General features: G+C 44.2%; 1 pseudogene; it reads left to right on the top strand.

Annotated features, from left to right (window-relative positions):
• The first annotated feature begins 1,563 nt into the window (after nt 1–1,563).
• Nucleotides 1,564–4,043, top strand: LOC123464041 (annotated as a pseudogene).
• Nucleotides 4,044–17,902: the final 13,859 nt, after the last annotated feature.

Raw genomic sequence — 17,902 nt, 5'->3', positions numbered from 1 at the left:
ACCTTTCCTGACAGAACTTCTTACTCCTGTGTGTGGGTGTTCTATATGATGGTTGTTATTGCTTTGGGGCTCTCTGAGACATGTGCAAGAAATGCTCCTTTGTGTTTTGTACCTTAAAATCTGACACAAGAACAAGGAAATGTAACTTCCTTCTAAAGACCTGACTGTATTATTTTAACATTAGGGAATTATGGCAATGTATTTTTCATGTAGATAGACAGAATCTTTCTTAAAAATTTCTCCATTTTACATATTCTGTAAACATATCTAGTGTTGTAGTCAGGTTCACATTGCTCATAGAAATCACCCAACGAAGAGCAGCTTATGGGGATAAAAAAAAAAAAAAAAAAAAAAAAAAAAAAGAAGTTTACAGGCTTGAGGGGGTAGCTCCAGAATGGCAGAGGAAATGACAGCATGAGCAGAAGGTAGACAGCATCTCCTGGCCAACATAAGGTGGACAATAGCAACAGGAGAGTGTACCAAACACTGGCTATAACACCCATAAGCCTGCCCCCAACAATACACGACCTCTAGCAGGCATTAATTCACAAATCTCCATCAGCTGGGAACCTAGCATTCAGAACACCTAAGTTTATGGGGCATGCGGGGCTCCTTCCTGCACAGGTAGTGCCGAGGGAAGGACCAGGCCTGCTGGTTCCTCCCTACGGGTTGAGGGTCTGATGAGCGTCGGACAACTCAGAAACCTCTCCTGGCCACCAGAGCAAAACCACACTGAGTCGGGAGTCTTTGCAATGCAGGAACAACTCGCTTTATTACTCTGAGCAGTTGCTTATATCATGTTGGGGATGAAGGCGGGGATTTTAGGGTGGGAGAAGAGGTAAGGGCCAATAGTAAACTTTAACTATTGAAATGGTAATTACAATTACCACGAGGAAGTAGCAGGCCAGAAGCCCTTAGGCATCCTGCTGAGTCATAGCTGGCCAGAGACAGGTCGCCAAACTTTAGCTAGGCTCAGGAAGTTCCACTAGGCCTCACACCTGGGCCTTTCAGGGTCCAACAGGGGGACACCTGAATCAAACCACCATATCTAGGTTTATAATTTATTTATTGTGTTTTTAATATCCCATAAACCTTTTAATATTCTGGCCATTCCATATTTGTTAAGATTGGGCCTATTCGGCCTTGAGAGGCCCAGGCATGAGGCCTAGTGGAACTTCCTAAGCCTAGCTAAAGTTTGGTGATCTGCCTCGGGCCAGCTACGCCTAATGGCTTCTGGCCTGCTACTTCCACATAGCAGTTGGAATTCCTGTGCATGCACTTGGGACCAATCATCTCAAAGGTCGTGGTTTATTATTGGCCCTTGCCTCTCCCCCATCCTAGAATCCCCACCTTCATTCCCAACATTTTATAGGCAACTGCTTGTAACAATATGCTTCGACAAGACTCTCGACACAGTGTGGTTTTTCTCAGTTGACTAAGAGAGGTTCTAAATCGTCTGACGTTCATCCCTTCTTCCTCAACCCCTTGGGAGGAACCAGCAGGCCTGGTCCCTCCTCAGTACTACCTACCCACCAGGGAGGAGCCAGGCATCTGGCGCCCAACATGGGGCTCTGGGAACCCTGCAGACTAGTGCCCCGTGTGAGGCATTCTCTTTGAGGAGGTCAATCGGTGTACATGTGCGGGTGAACATACCCTCAAAAGTTATGAGGCAGTCTTCATATTTAATGTGCTAAACTTGCTTCTATAACCTGTACTTGCTTGTCAACATGTCTTTGTTCTCTTTCCTTTCACTTTTGGTTCTCCAACAAGCTGCATCTGTGGCTTTTGTATTTCTAAACAAGTCAGATGTCCCTAATAGACACACTATGTGGCTTATGCTTCTTTCTCTCTCTCTCTCTCTCTCTCTCTGTCTGTCTGTCTGTCTCTCTCTCTCTTTCTCTCTGTCTCTCTGCTTGGGCCTGTGAAGGCAGGCCAGCTTTTTCTGCCATTATGGAACTTCCCCTGGATCTGTAAGCTTCAATAAATATCCCTTCCTCCATAACTGTACCTGGTCTGGATGTTCATCTCAGTAAACCTGAAGCTGTCTAATACAGAACTTGGTACCAAGGAGTGGACTGAGATGAACCTGACCATGTGGATGTTAATCTTTTGGAACCTTTGTTTTGGAGGAATAGGCATGGACTTGGTGCTTGCAACTGAAGGTGTCTTCTGGAGTGGTAAGCCAAATTTTATGGACTATTCTGATGAGAATCTGAGATTGCTAAGGGCAGACACATTGAACTTCAAGGCTTGGCTTATGAGCTTTCTAAGGAAAAGGAAAGACTACAGAGGACTTTGTTGGAACTGGGCTACTGGCATAAGGGCTGGCTGTGTCCTGCTGCCTAGGCCCAGAGAATTTAATCAAGGTTAAATTTATAATGAACTGATGTGCATATGTAGGAAAGAATTTCAGGCTAAACCTAAATGCCATGGCTAAAGTTAGAGATTTTTCAACTGTTTACAGACTCTTAAGGATATTCTAACAGTTTTATATAGGGACATAGTCTTAATCTAAATCATGAAGGGATATTGGACTGTGTCAAATGCTTTCTCTGCATCTAATGAGATAATCATGTGATTTTTTTTTTGTCCTTCAGTCAATTTATATAATGTATTACATTTATTGATTTTCATATGTTCAACCATCCCTTTATCTCGGGGGTAAAGCCTACTTGGTCAGGGTGAGTGATCTTTCTGATATATTTTTGTATTCTTTTTGCCAATATTTTGTTGAGAATTTTTGCATCTATGTTCATGAGGGAAATTGGTCTGTAATTTTCTTTTATTCTTTTTTGTTTGTTTGTTTGTTCTATCTTTGCCTGGTTTTAGTAGTGAGGTGATGCTTGTTTCATAGAATGAGTTTGATAGAATTGCTTCTTTTTCTGTTTTATGGAAAAGCTTAAGAAGCAATGGTGTTAGTTCTTCCCTGAAGGTCTGGTAAAATTCAGCAGTGAATCCATCTGGGCCTGGGCTTTTTTCAGTTGGGAGATTTTTTGATAACTGCTGGGATCTCCATGCTTGTTATAAGTCTATTTAAGTGATTAATCTCATCTTGATTTAATTTAGATAGGTCATATAAATCAAGGAAATCACGGGCTGGAGAGATGGCTTAGCAGTTAAGCGCTTGCCTATGAAGCCTAAGGACCCTGGTTTGAGGCTCGGTTCCCCAGGTCCCATGTTAGCCAGATGCACAAGGGGGCACACGTGTCTGGAGTTCTTTTGCAGTGGCTGGAAGCCCTGGGTGCCCATTCTCTCCCTCTTCCCTCTATCTGTCTTTCTCTCTGTGTCTGTCGCTCTCAAATAAATAAATAAATAAATGAACAAAAAAAATCAAGGAGGAGGAGAGGCGCGGCATGGAACTGAGGGGAGGATGGCACTGGGGCGGCTCCCATAGAGACTATGCGGCCACGCCGGCCTGGTGAACCTGGCGGCCCTGGTGTGGTGCTGGCTTCTGCGGAAGTGGTGGGTGCTCGCCCTGGTCTTTGGGCTCTCGCTACTTCCTCAGCAGCACCTTCAAGCAGGAGGAGAGGGCAGTGAGAGATCGGAATCTCCTCCAGGTTCAAGACCATGACCAGCCCATCCCCTGGAAGGTGCAGTTTAACTTGGGCAACAGCAGCCGACCAAGCAACCAGTGCCAGAACTCCATTCAAGCGGGGCTACGTCTGTGAGAGGAAGGACCTGCTGGCGAATGGCTGCTGTGTCGTCGGAGTCCCCAGCACGAAGCAGTACTGCTGTGACGGGTGCCTGGCCAATGGCTGCTGTGGTGCCTATGAGCACTGTGTCTCCTGCTGCCTACAGCCCAGCAAGCAACTTCTCCTGGAGCGCTTCCTTAACCCGGCAGCTGTGGCCTTCCAGAACCTCTCCATGGCCCGTTGAAGACCACTTTGAATTGTGCTTGGCTAAGTGCAGGACCTCCTCCCAGAGTGTGCAGCATGAGAATTCGTACTGGGACCCTGTAGCGAAGTACTGCTATGGAGAGAGACCACCTGAGCTCTTCCCCGCATGATGGGATATGGAGAATTGGCAACCTGAGCCAGCCTGGTCCAGAGAGAAGATGAGGTGGAAAGCCACACAAGAGCCCCGTGGCCTTGACCACGTCCTGTAGTGTTTGGCGTTGCCTGATTCCCTCATAGTCTGCTAAAGCAGCTGGAAGGTCTTTTCTGTGGAGCAGCCCCCAGAGCCTCTGTCAGCACACACTGGGGAATGTGAGAACCAATGCAGGCCAGACATGGCCCTGGTACCTCACAGGGTCCCAAGACTGCTGGTCAGTGGCCCAGAGTTCACTTCCATTTTGATCCAGCCCTGGACAATTACTCCCTGGACTTCTGGGGGCACTGAGGAAATGCAGTGTTTTGTAGGACATGCTTGGCTTTTCCAGCTGAATCTGTTACTCTGTCTCCTTGAGTTTCAGAAGTTACATCGTTCCTTCACCCAGATGGAAAGGTTTGTCTCAAAGAATGCGAGCATTCTTCCTGGGTCATTGTTGTTGGTTCTGTTCTGAAGAACATTTGAAGAGTGGTCCTTGATCACAGCCTCATGTCAGCCCTGATACTCAGAGGTACCTAAAGCCTCAGAGAGGCCACTCCTCACTAAGCTGGTGAGACTACCTGCAGCTGGCCCTGTGGACCTTCCTGATGCTGGGTGTGCTCATGTCCCTGAGGTGACAGCTGTGCCTCTGCCAGAAACCCCTGCTGGCTGTCCTGGAGGAGTCCATTCCCTTTTCCTCTGCCATTGTTGAAACCCCTCAGCGATGGAACAGTCCCCCGCCCTCCCCCCATCTGTCACGGGAGCCAACATTGACCACTAGACCGTGCACATTGTACAGTGCACATCCATGTTTTCTTGCTTGGCATGACAGGTGTAAATGTCTGTTTCCTTGTAATTCATGAAGAAGAAAAGAAAACCCACCTTCCTGTGCCAGGCCTGTATGAGTTTGGTGTCCCTGCTTAGTTGGAGATGACCCTGACAGGCATGGCCTGGCACACTGCAGCACCCCGAACCCATGAGCTCGCAGTGCTGGGCAGTTCTCCCGCAGACTCTGGTCCAGAATCCAAGGATAAGACACGGTGCCTTTGACTCTCTTGCCCTTGACTTGAAGGGCACATCCACACACGCAGCCCTGCTAGCCCTCTCACTGGCCCTGGGTTGAGCCTGGTTTTGTTTGGCTCTTCAGTTGTTCTGGTTGATTTGTGGCTGGGGGTTTCGCTCAGTACACTGAAGACTGGTTAAGGTCCTGGGTTTGGTCCTTGGCACAGGGAAAACAAAACATCTGTGGAGCTGACCTGAGGGGGTGAGGGTTAATTTTTTTTATTTATTAGAAAGAGGAGGAGCGAGAGAAGAGAATGGACATGCCAGGGCCTCCAGCCACTACAGATGGACTCCAGACACATGTATTGCCTTGCGCATCTGGCTTATGAGGGTTCTGGGAAGTCCTTAGTCTCCTCAGGCAAGCGCCTGAGCTGCGCAGTTTGTTTCAGCAGAGCCTTTTCTTGGAGCCAGCTTGGCCTCCAGAGTGAGAGTTCCCTTTGCTTCCTCCTGCTGCCACTTTCACCTCCCCCCTGTTCCCCACATCCGCCTGCTTCAAGGGCCACTGACAGGCAGTGTCTGTTCTGTTGCCTTGTGCTCAGGGTCAAACCCAGGGCCTTGCGCTCTGTAGTGAGCCATACCCCTTCTAGTGAGATGTTTCTGTAGTGTTAGCTACCAGAAAATCTGTCCTGTTTATGTGGGACTTGTAGGTGTGTATTCAGTGTGCTGACACAGACTAGTGACACCTGGACGCTCTGGCACTGTCATCCTTTAGCGTGTCTGAGACAGTCCAGAATGGCCTCAAACTTAGTACGTAATGAAGACTGCCCTGCCCCCACTGCCCAGGTGCTGCGTTACCGGTAGGTGTGTGTCGTCCTGGCTGCCTGGGTCTGAGCATTGTCCTCCCGGGTTGGAGGTTGGAGTCGGTGCGGTTCTCTCTGCTGAGCTCCTTTTCATCTGAGCAGAGACTGGGACCCAGATTTCCCATGAACAGTTATGTCACGGGTCAGCCATGCCTGCAGACAGATCCGCTGTGACTTGGTACTCGAATGGCACATTTTGCACATTCTGTGAGTTCACTGCACCCTTGCTATTCGAGAAGCCAGCTTACTTGTGTTTCATGCACAGATGAGAAAGCAAAAGGTGGTGTTGACTCAAGTCCCCACTGAGGTCCAATGACAGAACCAAACAAAAGCTTCTTCCCACCTCTCCTTCCAGCTTGGCACTGAATTGCCCTAGGCTGGATTTCACTTTTCCAGGCCAGAAGAGGGGAGAGGTGGTGGACACACCCAAGTTAGGCGGGTCATGCAGAGGTCCTTTTTATTTGGACCTGGAGTTTGTTTTTATTGTGCTTTAATCAAGCAGGGGTGTGTGCACTGTTGGAAATTCATAGCACTTCTGACCACATGATGGCATGCCCCGCCGAAGTGCCTGCATGTGGCCTGCCTCCCACTCAGGATCCCTCACCCCCACTCTGTTTGTCTTGGCTTCCCTTGATAGAGTCTCTAAAGTCAGGGATCTTTAGTTTTGCCTGCTGAGCAAAGATGTGGCACATGTTGGCAGTTTAAGAAAAGATTCCAAAGGAGAAAATGCCTTTGGAACTTAAGGAAGATGAATATGAAGTGTTCGGGGTTCAAGATAATTGTGTAACTCGGGTGTTCCCCTCAGTTCTAAACGCTGTCTCCGTCAGCTGTGGAGATGCCCTGCAAAAGAGAAGCCCACGGGGAATGAAGAAGGTTTCGAACCAAGCTTGGGAAAGAGTATGAGGCTGGAGAGATGGCTCAGAGGTTAAGTGTGCTTCCTGCACAAGCATGAGGAGCTGAGTGGACCTGACACCGGCCAAGTTCCAATTTCCAGATCCCATGTAAGCAGCTGAGTGTGGTGACATGTGTCTGTCACTCCAGCCCCACCAAGGGGAACAGAGATCTAGGAATTCTTCAGGCCCCCGAGGAAAAGCAGCATGCTCCTGGTGTCTGTAAAACTCTGGTTCAAACATGAATGGGTGGAAGGGTGATGGAGCAGACACCTGTGTTCTTCAGGCAAGGGCTCCCTGCCACAGGTAGGCATGCTTGCGTATATGCTACGCCACGCACGCAAGCAAAAGCAACAAGGATATGACCTACCTTCCTCAGTCATGGCCATAGCCCCATCATGGGGAGCCAGGACAGAAAGGTGAGCTCTGGGCATCTTGGAAAGGCCGAGGAGGCCTGCAGACCAACCACCGTAGCTCTAGCATACTCCCAAAGGCTGCCACGGACCTCCTGGGATTGGAGAGCACCTCAGTTGGGGCCTGGGGACTAGTCACAGTTGGAGTAATTCCGCACCCAACTCTTCCCATCCTCAGGATTTTCGGGTTAAATAGTTAGTGCCCAGAGCTATTGTGGAGCTGGCAACCTCCTCACACTTCTTAGGAGTGTGGCAGGCAGAGTGCTTCCCTCCAGAGCCTCAGGCTTTCATCTCTAAAGTAGGATCACATGCCTGTGTCACCTGGATTTGCCAAGAGGTGTTTCTGAGCGTTTAGGCCACTGCTTGTCAGGAAACCCGTGTCTGCAATTTGTAAGAGCAGCACCAGGTGGGGGGCAGGCTTCTGGGGCAGGAAGAGGTTAATACAGGACTCCCAGCCACTTTCTTACTAGCACTAAGAACTTGTCATGCAAGCAGAAAAGCAGCCACACAGAGCCGGAGGGTTTACAAAGGAGGGCAGGGAGTTGGGGAGGCAGGGAAATCACCAAAACCAAATTTTGGAAAATTCCATAATGAACCTAATACTTGTATGCTAATTGAAAATAAATAGGAAAAGGACTTGTGCTAAAGATTAAAAATTTCAAATTCAGAAATATATAATGATGAATAATAACCTAACGTCACATAACCAAGAGAGAAACAGCAGTTCTTTTTCTCCATGATTTTCAAAGCAAAAATGGGGACGTTTTTCCTCTTGAAAACAATCCTTGTAAGTTTCCTGCTTACAGGCCTGTGTGACACTTTGAAGGACCTTGGTGTCAGCTTCGGGGATACGCAGCCCTGTCACTAACCCCGTTAAGGGACATGTAACGTGTTTTCAGAGGTGGGTTTGTCTTTATAAATAATCTGTTGAGGATCTGTCTGTACATGGCTGCCAGTACTTTCAACATTTCTCACCTAGTGTGCATGGGAACTGTCTGTCACCACTCTCCTAATAGACTAATAATTGTCAAGTTTGGTTTTGGTTTTTTTTTTTTTTTTTTTTTGCTAAAGGGTTTCCATGTTTCAATTTGTATTAATTTTATTATCTTTAATATCATAATCCTCATCTGTGTTAGAATTCATACTGAACAATGAGCTCTGAGTTGTAAACAAGGGTTTATGTTTTGTACCTGTCTGTATGTCTTCGTAAGTTTAGTAATACACTATTAATGTGTATTTGTTTAGTTCCTAATGAGATGAACTCCATTTTACATTTTGTTCATTTATTGTTTGTATATGGTGAGTGACCTCTTCATGATTCGATAAATTTTCCCCCAATTACTAGAGTATTCTTTTTAAAAAATTGATAATTTAAAAAAAAAATCAAGGAAATCAGCAATAGGTCTCTCGCTGTTCCACGTGTTGTTCTACCTTGAGATCTGCTCCTGTGTTGTTCACTGCCATTCTCCCTTCATGTTTCTTGAGTTTGTGGAGAGCTCCAGTGTGAGTGGAAAACCCCCTCACCTGGCTTTTCCTATGGCTCAAGCAGAGCCTAGCAGCTGTAGTCCCATGGACCTGGCGTGCCAGTGCTGTGGTCCTGCAGGCCTGCTGGAGCTACTTGTGTAGGTCTGTGTCTATGTCAGTACATCTTTAAGACTTGGTGTCTACTTTATGCTATAAACTCAAATCTATTTCAAGTTTTCACTAGCTCCATGTAGATAATGACAACCAAGCTGGAGACACAGGTCAATATTTTCTAAGTGGCATGGTTGTGCTTTCTGGCAAGAAGTGGAACAGGTAGTAAACATCAAATAGATGTTTAGTTATTGCAGCATTGCCCTCCTTTTTCTCTTCATTCTTTCCTCAAGCAATGGATATAAAAGACAAACTTTAGGCTATGGATACTCTCTTCTATTCCTATCTCCAATTATCAGTATAGAAATCACAAGGGAGAAAAATTAATAAGTACTTTAGAACATGGTATGACTCTTATAAGAGATCAAATGTCAGTATATTCTTTAAAATTTATAAGAGCAAATTTTAAGTGTTCTCACCCCAAACGAAATTGTGGGGCAATACAATACTAGCTTAGTTTAGCCATTCTATTAAGCATATACATTGTAAAACATCACATTGCTGGACTGATTGCTTAGTGGTTAAAGCATTTGTTTGTGAATCCTAAGGACCCAGGTTCAGTTTCCCAGTACCCACATAAGCCAGATGCACAAGGTGGAACATGTATCTGAAGTTTGTTTGCAGTCATAGAAGGCCCTGGCATGTTCATTCATATTCTCTCTCTCTCTTTCTTTCTTTTTCCAATAAACAAAATATTGTTTAAATTACACTGCACAAAGTATATGGAAATCTGAGTTTTAAAATAAGAAGATAAAGTGGTATAGTGTTTTTTGTCTGAGAAAATGTCTCTCCTTATGAGGAAATAAAGAAAAAAATTAACACAAGACAGTCATGGAAAGTTACTATAAGCCTATCTTCTATAATACAGAAAATGAAGGAAATGCTAATTGATTATAATGCAAAGATATGATCACCTCTGACTGTGGTTAGTGCCAGTTTTCCTAAGGAATATGACATTATCTTTTATCCTCATAAAGAACACTAATCACTATGTATCAGCTAGTATATATTGTTTAAAAACATATTTTTCCAAAGGAATTTGTTTTAATGCATTGTGTTTTATCAGTTAGTAGGAAAAAATATATTTAATGTCCTTATTTTTATACCAAAGGCATAGTATATGTGTGCTTGATCTTGATGAACATGAACCCTACTTACTTATAAAGTATCATTGACTCAAGGAGGGAAATAGCTATGACAGTGGGTGAACTTCAACACTGTTTCCATTTGGTGCAAGTGCTGCTATTGTATGCCACAACAGAGTTGGAGGTTGGAAAACCTGACAGTGGGGCATAGGCTGCTTTTTATTCATTAATGAAATTAAAAATACTTATTGAAGTCTCAGTTGGTCTGAAGAAATGGCTCAGTGCTTAAGTGTGCTTCCTGTGCAAGAATGAGTACATGAGCATGCTGCAACTAGCCAAGTTCAAACATCCAGAACCCATGTTAACAGCTTGGTGTACCCATGGAAGTCTTTAAACCCAGTCCTGTGTGGACCTAACTAAATGATCAATGGGACCAGTGAAGGGAGAGCTCCATAATTAATAAGAGACTCCATCAACACAGGGAAAAAGTGAAATATTTTCCTTGAGGCAGTATAAGGGACACTACATCAGCATATAGGCATGCTTATACCACACCACACATACTATGTACATGTATAAAAAAAATGAAAGGAAAAAGAGCCTCAGTTGTGTTCCCCTCACTGCTATATCTTAAACTTGATTATTAGCATACTGGAATCATTGTATCCATGGTAAAGAGCCAGATTATTTTCAAGAAAAAATAGTTAGCTATATAAGTATTTATCACATTTTTAGGTTTACCAAATTAAACATGCATTTTTATCTGTGGTACTCTGATTGAAGACAGTACCAAATTACATTTGCTCTTTTTTTTACATGAAATTGTTCACTAGTGGTCCATTTCTATACATTTTAAATAACAAGATATAAGTATTATTTAGTTTCATAGTTCACATAGTAATGCTAAAGAATTATCTTGTAGATAATTTCCCTTTTATCTTCTTCATGTGGACATTTAAAATATTTTTATATTTGTATTTGTGAGCAGAGAAATAGAAGAGAAATAGAGAGAATGGGCATGCCAGAGCCTCTAGCCCCTGCTGATGAAACTCCAGATGCATGTGCTATTGTGTATCTTGCTTTATATGTGTATTGGGGAATCTAACTCAGGGTCATTAGGCTTTGCAGGCCTTCTCTCCAACACAGACTTTTAAAACTATAAATATTTTGGGGCTGGAGAGATTGTTTAGTGGTTAAGCACTTGCCTGTGAAGCCTAAGGACCCCGGTTCCAGGCTTGATTCCCCAGGACCCACATTAAACAGAAGCACAAGGGGGCACACACATCTGGAGTCTGTTTGCAGTGGCTGGAGGCCCTGGCATGCCCAGTCTCTCTCTCTCTCTCTCTCTCTCTCTCTCTCTCTCTCTCTCTCTCAAATAAATAAATAAAAATTTTAAAAAATATATTTTTTTATTTACTTATTTGTAAGGAAAGAGTGAGAATGAGAATGAGAATGAGAGCAGCAATGGGCACACTAAGGCCTCTTGCCACTGAAAACAAACTCCAGATGCATGTGCCACTTTGTGCATCTGGCTTTACATAGGTACTGCTGATTTGAACCCAGGTTGTCAGGTTTTGCAAGCAAGTGCATGTAACCACTGAATCTTCATGTAGACATTTTGCAAGTCAGACATCCAAATGAATGATAATAATAATAATAGCCTAGTTATAAGGTTTATTCACAGTTTTAGGGGTTTTTAAACTCTAAAAATAGGTATCAATTATTTCAACAGAACATTATCTTCACTTGACCTCACTGCTTCCCCCTCCCACTGAAGCCCTTCCCAACTATTCCCTTCTCCACTTAAATGTCTCTTTTGCATTTTGTAAAATTGTATGTGGGTATGATCTGCTGAGTTTAATTAAGGTTGCCTGTATGGGCCTGGGCGGTAACTATTTATAGGTCCTACCATTAGCTACACCATTGCATAATGTATCTCCTGTTCCCAGTCATTATTATTAGCTGCCTATAAACCTTCCAGAAGGAATGGGGGCCTCATGTCCTCTACCATAATCCCTGATGGATTGTTCATAGGCCCAACATTCTGTGGTCTTGAGCAGGTTACAATTGTCACTGTGAGGTTATCAATGCAATGGTTATGTCATGTTTGGAAAGAGAGTGAATTCTGTCTACTACTCTAGAATATAATAACTGGCCATTCTAGAATTTGAGGTTCTGAGAATCTGAGGTAGTGACAGGATTAGTTCCCAAGTTCTCTGGATTTGGACAAGGACTGAATTACATTTCTGGGTTACTGAATCCTTCAGCTTGGCTCTTGTCCTCTAGAGAAAGATTTTGCATTAATGTTATTTTACAAAGTATGTTTAATCCATCTTCCCAGGTTTAATCAATCCTCTGAAGAAATGTCACACTTACATTATGATCACATGTGTCATGAGTACTTTTGTGAATCTGTTAGGGTATATACTTGCAAATATTTTGTTTTGCTATTTTATCTCTTAATCATTGTTTCACATATATTACTGCAAATTCACTAGCAATTCAAGAATAGCATAACACTTCACTAGTTGCCAACTTTGTCTGTTATTCATGTTAGTGTCTGAATTTTTCCTCATTCTATCCCCTACCATTATAATTCCAAGATGGGAACCTAGTTATTTCCTGGCTGGGTTACCTTACAACAACAAAAATATATGCATGCAAACAACAGTAGTGAATTCTGCTTAATTTATGCAAAAATGAAATCATTGTGAGGCTGTGGTTTAGCATGAAGACACACAAAGGAGGTAGCAAAGCTGTGTAAACAATAAGAAACAAAGGAAGATTCCAGAGCCATTCCACAAGGACAGTCCCCCCAAATCAGTGCTGTCTAAACTAACTGCTTCTCTGTCCACAGAAACTACCTGTGGCAGTCTCTACCATCAGGTGGGGAAAAAAAAAATCACCATCATTATTGTCTCTGAATCACTAACCCAAATACCTGTTTCTAATTTTCCAAACCTAAGCCACAGGCTCATGCCCTGGTCTCCATGTTTCTGGCAGAGACAAGTATATGAGCTTTTCAACTTCTGTACTGAAAGGTAGCACCCATCACCAGCTAAATTTGTACTATATTGTAAGGGTCCAAGAATCACTGAAGAAAGACCCCAGACTTGAATAGTATGTAAAAGCAAAGAGCATTTATTCTGTAGAATTAGCCAGCATGTGGAGGTCAACCATTCAGGCAAAATGGCGACCCTGAGAAGAGCTCACAGGATCCCTTTAGGCACAGCTAGAGGAGTTTTGGTAGGCTTAGGTAATATTTTTTAAATGATTGGCTAGGCAAACAGTAATTACAGTTGTGCATTTCTGATTGGTTGGGACAGGAGGGTTGTAAAAAGGCATGTCTCCAGGAACTGACTCAGTCCCTGGGCAGTTATCTTTTTTGGCCACATATCAGGATCACTATTGATTAACAGCCTCTCTTTTCAGAAATCTTGTTTGCTTCTCCAGGAAACTGGAACTTAGGCCTAGTTAGGGTGGCACCTTACTGAAGTCTGTCATGACATCAGTTTGGTCCCTTCATTCCCCTTGAATATGGTCCCATCTTGAATCCTTGAGATGTATCTAAAGGTTGGTATTGTTGTCTTAGAACAATTAGTTGTACTGTGGCTATGTGATCCTTAACCAATTTGACCAAAGCATTAATGATACAAGGTCCACAGGTGAGGGCAAGCAGTAAAAGTATAAGGGGGCCAGTTAGGGCAGAAATTAAAGTTGTTAACCAGGGGTCCTAATTGAATATGGATTCATATCATCCTTGATACTGTTCTTTTTCTATTTTTTTTTCATGTAGTCTTTTTGTAAGTATGGCCATGGATTACTTTATAACACCAAGTGATTAACATAGAAACAACATTGTTCCTTTAAAGCAGCACAGAGGCCACCTTGTTGAAGGAATAGTAAACCTAGTCCCCTTCTGTTCCGCAGTACTTCCTCAGCTAAGGAAGAGAGAGAGTCCTGTAAGTGGATGACTGATTTTCCTACTTGTTCTAAATCTGTATTGATGGCTGACCTTAGGTATTTATAGTTTTTGTCTTGAAGCACCAGAGCAGAGGTGCCAGTGTCTATTGCCCCAGTTAAACGAAGGCCAAGAAGAGAAGACAATAAAACAGTAGTAATGATTTCTCATTTTCCCTGTCCCATTGGCTCTAATTGTAAAGGAACATCTTGGTTGGATTAGTTTACTATCCTGGAGAACAGCTGCACTAACACACAGAAGGTGTTTGTGTGGTTGAGGACCTGGGCATGGACACAGGGGGATAATCCTATAGTGCAAGCCCACCATCTATCTTCTGGGGAAACTAAGTACCTGGTGGCAGTGGGAAATTGGGTTTGGTTACATATATGGGAGTAGGCTTGGGGAATCTGATCTCCAATTTCGAGTCCCTTTCCTGTCACTGACTAAAAGGTTATTTGTCCTTTTCCTGATTGTTGCCAATGGTAGGCCATTGCCTCTGCAGCCATGGAATAATTTTCTGGTACTGATATGTCTTCATAGAAAGGAAGTTGTGGGTGGAGACACATCCAGCAGGCCTTAGTAAGTTCAGGCATAGAGGAGTTGAGGACCTTATAAGTTGTTTCCAATAGTACTAGTTGCCCAATGTTGAGTGGAGAGACAACATGAGCTACTGGTTCGGTATTGGGGAATGGGGATGGGGCTCTAGAAGTTTGAGCAATTAGGGAGGGAGCTGTGGTTCTTTGAGGTGGCCTTTGAGGAGAAGCCAACAATTTGTTGGGTCCTAGGAGTCAAGTGGGGGGGGGGGGCATTGGATCAACTGCCAGTCTAATAGTGAATAGAGCACCAAGATCTCCCCTGTTACATAGAGTTTGAGTCCCCATGTCCTACCATAGGTCGAATTTCGAGTCCTTTTTCCCTTCTCTGTAAATCTGATGGTTAGGGGGCTGTATTGTTTTAACTTACATGCCCTGTTTATAAGGTGTTCTCCTTTATCCTTCCTCCATGTAGCCCTCTCTAGTGTAATTAAATCTGTGTCTGTGTTGGCATACACCCATGTAAAGATGCCAGTTGTTTCACATCCCCAGGAGATGCAGTAGTACTACCTAGGGCCCCTGCTTATTGAGTTTTGGTCCCATGTCAGGCAATGCCTGGGACAAACATAGATAGTTAAGGCTCAATTTCATTGCCTCCTAGCCAGATAAGTGCACCCAAAAGGGGAAAGGGTTTTTGGTCACTGGGTTCCCATTCCCCTTAAAAAATATCACATATGTCTACCATGAGTTCTGGCCACATATATACAGTGGGGCCAGCTGGGAAATGGAGTTAAGAACAGTCCCGGTGGTGGGGTTAGAGTTAGAGATTATTCAGCTGAGATTATAAGGCTCATGTGGGTTGTGGTGATGGGGGGTTAGATTCATGGGCTATGCCCAAAGTTTTGAACAGCAAGCAAACATAGTGAGAAACATAACCATAAACATCTTTAGCATCATTTTTGAGTCTCTAGCTTATGAATCCTCAGTTTGAGTGGATCCTGCAGGTATGCAGTGGCTCACCACAGTCCTGGCTTTCCTTCAGGTGCATAGTTATCTGGATCCATGAGTGGGTCTACAGGCTTCACATGGGAGTGATGTATCCAAGCAGAGACAGCATCCACCTTAACAGCAGTTGGGGTGGTCAGGATCACGGTGAAGGGTCCCTCCCAACTGGGTTCAAGAGTCTCTTTCCATTGTCTTTTGATGAGCACTAGATCTCCTGGCCTGAACCTATGGGGTGTAAGTGGAGGTGCATTCTCACAGATGGCCTGAAGCTGAGGCCAGAGATGTTCTTGCACCCAAAATAAAGTGTGTAGGAAGGAGAGGAATCTTTCATCCTCAAATTCAGTTAACATTTCTGCTTTTATTTTGGGCAACAAGGGTGGGGGCCTTGTGTACATGATTTCAAATGGGGTAAGCCCCATGGTCTATGGGAAGTTTTGAACTCAGAAGAGGACAAAGAGAAGGAGACACCCGTCATTGCCAGTTTCAAGGGTTAATTTAGTTAGGGTCTCCTTTAGGGTCCAATTTATCCATTCTACCTGCCTGTCTTTAACTCTGGGGATGATACATACAATAAAGTTTCCAATTTGTCCCCACAATTTTAACTATAGCTTGGGTTACCTGAGAGATGATTCCTTGTCCATTGACTGACCCCAAAAGAACAGGTAAACTATGTACCTTGGAATGATGTCATCTAACAGTTTTTTGGCCACAGTTGTGGAAGTTTCATTCTCAGTTGGAAAAGCCTTGGTCCATCCTGAAAAGGTGTCTATAAATACTAGTATATACCTGTATCCATATAATCCAGGTTTATCTCTGTAAAGTCAATTTCCCAAGTTACTTCTGGTCAGATTCCTCTTTTCCTGATTCCTGACTGAGAAACTCTGCTTTTTGCATTTACCAGTTGGCAGGCATGGCATGGGCTATGACTCCTGCTGCCTTTCGTCTCAAGTCAAAAACTTTAAGGTAGGCCCATCTATGTAAGTCCTCAATTTTCTGTTGTCCTAGATGAGTGCTCTGGTATATTTGTCTGATGAGTTAGCTAGCAAAGTCCAATGGGAGGATGATCCTTCCGTCAGGGGTCTTAGACCATCCTTGTCCCTTATAGGCTGCTGTGAAGGTCTTAATACTCTGTAGTTATGAATCAGTGTAGTTTGGTGTCTCTGGCAAAGTTGGTGCCACCATTGGAGGCAATTTTCCCACCAGGGTAGTAGCGACCTGGAGGGCTGTCTCACATGCCACCTTGTCAGCCATGTTGTTACCTTTAGAAGCAGGATCCTTCTCTTTCTGGTGACCATGGCAGTGCATGATTGCTATCTCTCTAGGGAGCCATATAGCCTACAGGAGGTCCAAAATCTCCTGTTTATTTTTAATGGTTTTTCCTTCTGCTGTCAATAGTCCCTTTCTTTGCAAATGGCCCCATGAGCATGTACTGTTGCAAAAGCATAATGGCTATCAGTATAGATATTAAGACTCTTTATTTGCCTAGTTGCAAGGCCTTGGTCAGGGCTATCAATTCAGCTTTCTGGGCAGATGTACCTGGAGGGAGAGCTGCTGACCATAGAGTTGTTTCTTCTGTTGTCACTGCACCTCCTGCATACTGGACAGCATCCTTAAGGAAGCTGCTTCCACCTGTATACCAGGTCAGTTCTGCCCCTTTAAGGGGAACATCTTTGAGATCTTGTCAGGTCCCCTGTAAACTGCTCAAGAGCTCTGAGCAGTCATGGACTGTCCAGATCCAGTTCAGGTAGCTGCCTTGTGGGATTGAGGGCCTGACTGGCAGCAAATAGAACCCATGAGGGGTTAAAAAGAAAAGCCTGATAATGAGTCAGTCTGGAATTAGTTAACTGCTTGTCAGGAAGTTGCTTTAGCACTCCTTCAATAGTGTGAGGAGTAGGTATTCTCAGGGTTTGGCCCAAAGTCAGTTTATCTGAGTTTTTGACCTATATAATAGCAGTGGCTACTATTATTTGGAGGCATGGGGGCCATACCGTTGCCACTGGGTCTAGTTTCTTTGATAGGTAAGCAGTTGGCCTCTTCCAAGGGCTGAGAGTTTGAGTCGATAACCCCTTTAGCTCAATGTAAAGATGGAAAGGTTTGTGGATGTCAGGAAAAGCTAATGCCAGGGTTTCAAGGAAGGCCTTTTTCAACTGGAGGAAGGCCTTTTCCCTTTCTAGGGTCCATTCAAGGGAATTTTCTTGACCCCTTGGGGCCTTATAAAGACGCTTTGAAATCTCTGTGAATGTGGGTATCCAGATTCTACAAAACCCCACCAACCCCAAGAACTCATGTACCTGTCACCGGGTTCTGAGGTGGGGAATGTTGAGGATTGTCACCTTGCTGAAACTTGGTGTCCCATGTGGTCCAATTCTCTCAGCAAGGCCTCAGTGGCTGAGCGGCAGGCTTCTTCATCTGAGGCTGCTATAAGAATGTCATCTACATACTGCAAGAGGGTTTTGGGGATGGGACTGGTGGTACTCACTCAGATCCTCATG

Source organism: Jaculus jaculus, chromosome 10 (assembly GCF_020740685.1).
Source record: "Jaculus jaculus isolate mJacJac1 chromosome 10, mJacJac1.mat.Y.cur, whole genome shotgun sequence".
Lineage (NCBI taxonomy): Eukaryota > Metazoa > Chordata > Mammalia > Rodentia > Dipodidae > Jaculus > Jaculus jaculus.
The sequence above is the reverse complement of the archived record's forward strand: the minus strand, read 5'-3'. Positions and strand labels throughout refer to the sequence as shown.